This window comes from Aethalodelphis obliquidens, unplaced genomic scaffold (genome assembly GCF_003676395.1).
Source record: "Aethalodelphis obliquidens isolate GAN/ISIS:26980383/991018 unplaced genomic scaffold, ASM367639v1 scaffold40, whole genome shotgun sequence".
In the NCBI taxonomy this organism is placed as follows: domain Eukaryota; kingdom Metazoa; phylum Chordata; class Mammalia; order Artiodactyla; family Delphinidae; genus Aethalodelphis; species Aethalodelphis obliquidens.
Genome location: NW_020837984.1, coordinates 14,428,098 through 14,433,913, shown reverse-complemented (window position 1 = coordinate 14,433,913; position 5,816 = coordinate 14,428,098).

Genomic DNA, 5,816 nt, shown 5'->3' with positions numbered 1-5,816 from the left:
CACACACACACACACACACACACACACACACACACACACACACACACTGTGCCCTAGAAAACTTCTCTCCCAAGTTCACAGTTCAAAAAGCTTGTCTTTGTGAAGACCTCTACTTCCCTTTGCATTTAGGAGTTTCTTCATAGCATTTTTATGAGTGAATCACTTTTAGCACTTATCACATTTTGTTATAATTACTTCTTTTTATTTGGTTGTTTATATTTATTGTTTTATTAGCTTTCCTCTTCCACCGAATCGGCTTTTGGCTGATTTGATTTTCTCTATTGTTTCTTTGTTTTCTATTTCATTAATTTCTGCTTTTATTCTTACTATTTTTATTATACTTTCTTTAGGTTTGCTCTGTTGTTTTTTTCTGCTGTCTTTCGTTGAACTTGAACCCATTTGTTTATTTATTTATTTTTAATTTAATTTAATTTTTATTTATTTATTTTTGGTTGCGCTGGATCCTCATTGCTGCGTGAGGGCTTTCTCTAGTTGCGTTGAGTGGGGGCTACTCTTTGTTGCAGTGCGCAGGCTTCTCATTGCAGTGGCTTCTCTTATTTATTTTCTATTTTTTTTTAATCTGATCCATTTTTTAAAGTCATTATTGAATTTTTTACAATATTGCTTCTGTTTTATGGCCACGAGGCATGTGGAATCTTGGCTCCCTGACCAGAGATCGAACCCGCACCCCCTGCATTGAAAGGCGAAATCTTAACCACTGGACTGCCAGGGAAGTCCTGTGGTGGCTTCTCTTGTTGCAGAGCACAGGCTCTAGGAGCATGGGCTTCAGTAGTTGTGGCACACAGGCTCAGTAGTTGTGGCTTCTGGGCTTAGTTGCTCCGCGGCATGTGGATCCTGGACCAGGGACTGAACCCAAGTCCCCTGCATTGGCAGGCGGATTCTTAACCACTGTGCATCCAGGGGAGCCGCCCATTTATTTATTTATTCGTTTTTATTATGGTAAAATATATAAAACAAAACTTGCCATCTTAACCTTTTTTTTTTGCAGTATGCTGGCCTCTCACTTTTGTGGCCTCTCCCATCGTGGAGCACAGGCTCTGGAGGCGCAGGCTCAGCGGCCATGGCTCATGGGCCCAGCCGCTCCACGGCATGTGGAATCTTCCCGGATCGGGGCACGAACCCGTGTCCCCTGCATCGGCAGGCAGACTCTCAACCACTGCGCCACCAGGGAAGCCCCATCTTAACCATTTTTAAGTGTACAATTCAGTGGCATTAATTAAGTACAGTGTTGTGCAACCATCACCACTATTTCCAAAATTTTTCACCACCCCAAACAGAAATTCTGTACCCATTAAGCAACAACTCCCCGATCTCAACCTCATCTCCAGCCTCTGGTACCCTCTAACCTACTTTCTGTCTCTATGAATTTGCCTATTTTAGAAGTTTCATGTAAGCAGAATCATACAGTTTTTGTCTTTTTGTGTCTGGCTGATTTCACTTAGCATAATGTGTTTGAAGTTTATCCATGTATCAGAACTTCATTCCTCTTCTTGGCAGAATAATGTTCCATTGTATGTACATACCACATTTGATCACCCATTCATCTGTGGATGGACACTTCAGTTGTTTCTACCTCTTGGCTGCTGTGAATAATGCTTCTACGAACATTGGTATACAAGTATGTGTTCAAGTCTCTGTTTATAATTACACTATTTTGGATATATACCTTATAATAATCTCTTTATATCACTGGTACTTGGAATAGACTATAGACGCCTAGGGCTTGTAGTACTCATTTTATATTCCCAAGCCAAACACAGTAGGAATGGGTATGATGGGGGGAAATAATTGAATAATGATAGTTCTTTACATCTATGAATCGCTTTGAAGTTTATAAAGCATTTATCATATATATATGATAAATATATATATAACATATATCATGTATATACATATATATATATCTTTAACATCTTTATTGGAGTATAATTGCTTTACAATGGTGTGTTCGTTTCTGCTTTATAACAAAGTGAATCAGCTATACATATACATATACATATGTTCCCATATCTCTTCCCTCTTGCGTCTCCCTCCCTCCCACCCTCCCTATCCCACCCCTCCAGGTGGCCACAAAGCACTGAGCTGATCTCCCTGTGCTATGTGGCTGCTTCCCACTAGCTATCTATTATATGTTTGGTAGTGTATATATGTCCATGCCACTCTCTCACTTTGTCCCAGCTTACCCTTCCCCCTCCCCTTCCCAGTGTCCTCGAGTCCATTCTCTAGTAGGTCTGTGTCTTGATTCCCATCCTGCCCCTAGGTTCTTCAGAACCATTTTTTTCCCCTTAGATTCCATATATATGTGTTAGCATACAGTAATTGTTTTTCTCTTTCTGACTTACTTCAGAAAGTAAGTAATAGACGTGTGTGATAGATGCTAGGTCCATCCAGCTCACTACAAATAACTCAATTTCATTTCTTTTTATGGCTGAGTAATATTCCATTGTATATATGTGCCACATCTTCTTTATCCATTCCTCTGTTGATGGACACTTAGGTTGCTTCCATGTCCTGGCTATTGTAAATAGAGTTGCAATGAACATTGTGGTACATGACTCTTTTTGAATTATGGTTTTCTCTGGGTATATGCCAGGTAGTGGGATTGCTGGGTCGCATGGTAGTTCTATTTTTAGTTTTTTTAAGGAACCTCCATACTGTTCTCCATAGTGGCTGTATCAATTTACATTCCCACCAACAGTGCAAGAGGGTTCCCTTTTCTCCACACCCTCTCCAGCATTTATTGTTGGCAGATTTTTTGATGATGGCCATTCTGACCGGTGTGAGGTGATACCTCATTGTAGTTTTGATTTGCATTTCTCTAATGATTAGTGATGTTGAGCATTCTTTCATGTGTTTGTTGGCAATCTGTATATCTTCTTTGGAGAAATGTCTGTTTAGGTCTTCTGCCCATTTTTGGATTGGGTTGTTTGTCTTTTTGATGTTGAGCTGCATGAGCTGCTTGTAAATTTTGGAGATTAATCCTTTGTCAGTTGCTTCATCTGCGAATATTTTCTCCCATTCAGAGGGTTGCAAATATTTTGTCCCATTCGGAGGGTTTTTTGGTCTTGTTTATGGCTCCCTTTGCTGTGCAAAAGCTTTGAAGTTTCATTAGGTCCCATTTGTTTATTTTTGTTTTTATTTCCATTTCTCTAGGAGGTGGGTCAAAAAGGATCTTGCTGTGATTTATGTCATAGAGTATTCTGCCTATGTTTTCCTCTAAGAGTTTGATAGTGTCTGGCCTTACATTTAGGTCTTTAATCCATTTGGAGTTTACTTTTGTGTATGGTGTTAGGGAGTGTTCTGATTTCATACTTTTACATGTAGCTGTCCAGTTTTCCCATCACCACTTATTGAAGAGGGTGTCTTTTCTCCACTGTATATTCTTGCCTACTTTATCAAAGATAAGGTGACCATATGTAAATGGGTTTATCTCTGGGCTTTCTATCCTTTTCCATTGATCTATCTTTCTGTTTTTGTGCCAGTACCATACTGTCTTGATTACTGTAGCTTTGTAGTATAGTCTGAAGTCAGGGAGCCTGATTTCTCCAGCTCCGTTTTTCTTTCTCAAGATTGCTTTGGTTATTCAGGGTCTTTTGCGTTTGCATACAAACTGTGAAATTTTGTTATACTTCTGTGAAAAATGCCAGTGGTAGTTTGATAGGGATTGCACTGAATCTGTAGATTGCTTTCGGTAGTAGAGTCATTTTCACCATGTTGAGTCTTCCAATCCAAGAACATAGTATATCTCTCCATCTATTTGTATAATCTTTAATTTCTTTCATCAGTGTCTTATAATTTTCTGCATACAGGTCTTTTGTCTCCTTAGGTAGGTTTATTCCTAGAGATTTTATTCTTTTTGTTGCAATGGTAAATGGGAGTGTTTTCTTAATTTCACTTTCAGATTTTTCATCATTAGTGTATAGGAATGCTAGAGATTTCTGTGCATTAATTTTGTATCCTGCTACTTTACCAAATTCATTGATTAGCTCTAGGAGTTTTCTGGTAGCATCTTTAGGATTCTCTATGTATAGTATCATGTCATCTACAAACAGTGACAGCTTTACTTCTTCTTTTCTGATTTGGATTCCTTGTATTTCTTTTTCTTCTGTGATTGCTGTGGCTAAAACTTCCAAAACTATGTTGAGTAATAGTGGTGAGAGTGGGCAACCTTGTCTTGTTCCTGATCTTAGTGGAATAGGTCTCAGTTTTTCACCATTGAGGACGATGTTGGCTGTGGGTTTGTCATATATGGCCTTTATTATGTTGAGGAAAGTTCCCTCTATGCCTACTTTCTGGAGGGTTTTTATCATAAATGGGTGTTGAATTTTGTCGGAAGCTTTCTCTGCATCTATTGAGATGATCATATGGTTTTGCTCCTTCAATTTGTTAATATGGTGTATCACGTTGATTGATTTGCGTATATTGAAGAATCCTTGCATTCCTGGGATAAACCCCACTTGATCATGGTGTATGATCCGTTTAATGTGCTGTTGGATTCTGTTTGCTAGTATTTTGTGGTGGATATTTGCATCTATGTTCATCAGTGATATTGGCCTGTAGTTTTCTTTCTTTGTGACATCCTTGTCTGGTTTTGGTATGAGGGTGATGGTGGCCTCATACAATGAGGTTGGGAGTGTTCCTCCCTCTGCTATATTTTGGAAGAGTTTGAGAAGGATAGGTGTTAACTCTTTTCCAAATGTTTGATAGAATTCGCTTGTGAGGCCATCTGGTCCTGGGCTTTTGTTTGTTCGAAGATCTTTAATCACAGTTTCAATTTCAGTGCTGTGATTGGCTTGTTTATATTTTCTATTTCTTCCTGGTTCAGTCTCAGAAGGTTGTGCTTTTCTAAGAATTTGTCCATTTCTTCCAGGTTGTCCATTTTATTGGCATAGAGTTGCTTGTAGTAATCTCTCATGATCCTTTGTATTTCTGCAGTGTCAGTTGTTACTTCTCCTTTTTCATTTCTAATTCTATTGATTTGAGTCTTCTCCCTTTTTTTCTTGATGAGTCTGGCTAATGGCTTATCAATTTTGTTTATCTTCTCAAAGAACCAGCTTTTAGTTTTATTGATTTTGCTATTGTTTCCTTCATTTCTTTTTCATTTATTTCTGATCTTTGTGATTTCTCTCCATCTGCTAACTTTGGGGTTTTTTTTTTTGTTCTTCTTTCTCTAATTGCTTTAGGTGTAAGGTTAGGTTTTTATTTGAGATGTTTCTTGTTTCTTAAGGTAGGATTGTATTGCTATAAACTTCCCTCTTAGAACTGCTTTTGCTGCATCCCATAAGTTTTGGGTCTTCACGTTTTCATTGTCATTTGTTTCTAGGTATTTTTTGATTTCTTCAATGATCTCTTGGTTATTAAGTAGTGTATCGTTTAGCCTCCATGTGCCTGTATTTTTTACAGATTTTTTCCTGTAATTGATATCTAGTTTCATAGCATTGTGGTCGGAAAAGATACTTGATATGAGTTCAATTTTCCTAAATTTACCAAGGCTTGATTTGACCCAAGATATGATTTATCCTGGAGAATGTTCCATGAGCACTTGAGAAGAATGTGTATTCTGTTGTTTTGGGTGGAATGTCCTATAAATATCAATTAACTCCATCTTGTTTAATGTATCATTTAAAGCTTGTGTTTCCTTATTTATTTTCATTTTGAATGATCTGTCCATTGGTGAAAGTGGGGTGTTAAAGTCCCCTACTATGATTGTGTTATTGTCAATTTCCCCTTTTATGGCTGTTAGTATTTGCCTTATGTATTGAGGTGCTCCTATGTTGGGTGCATAAATATTTACG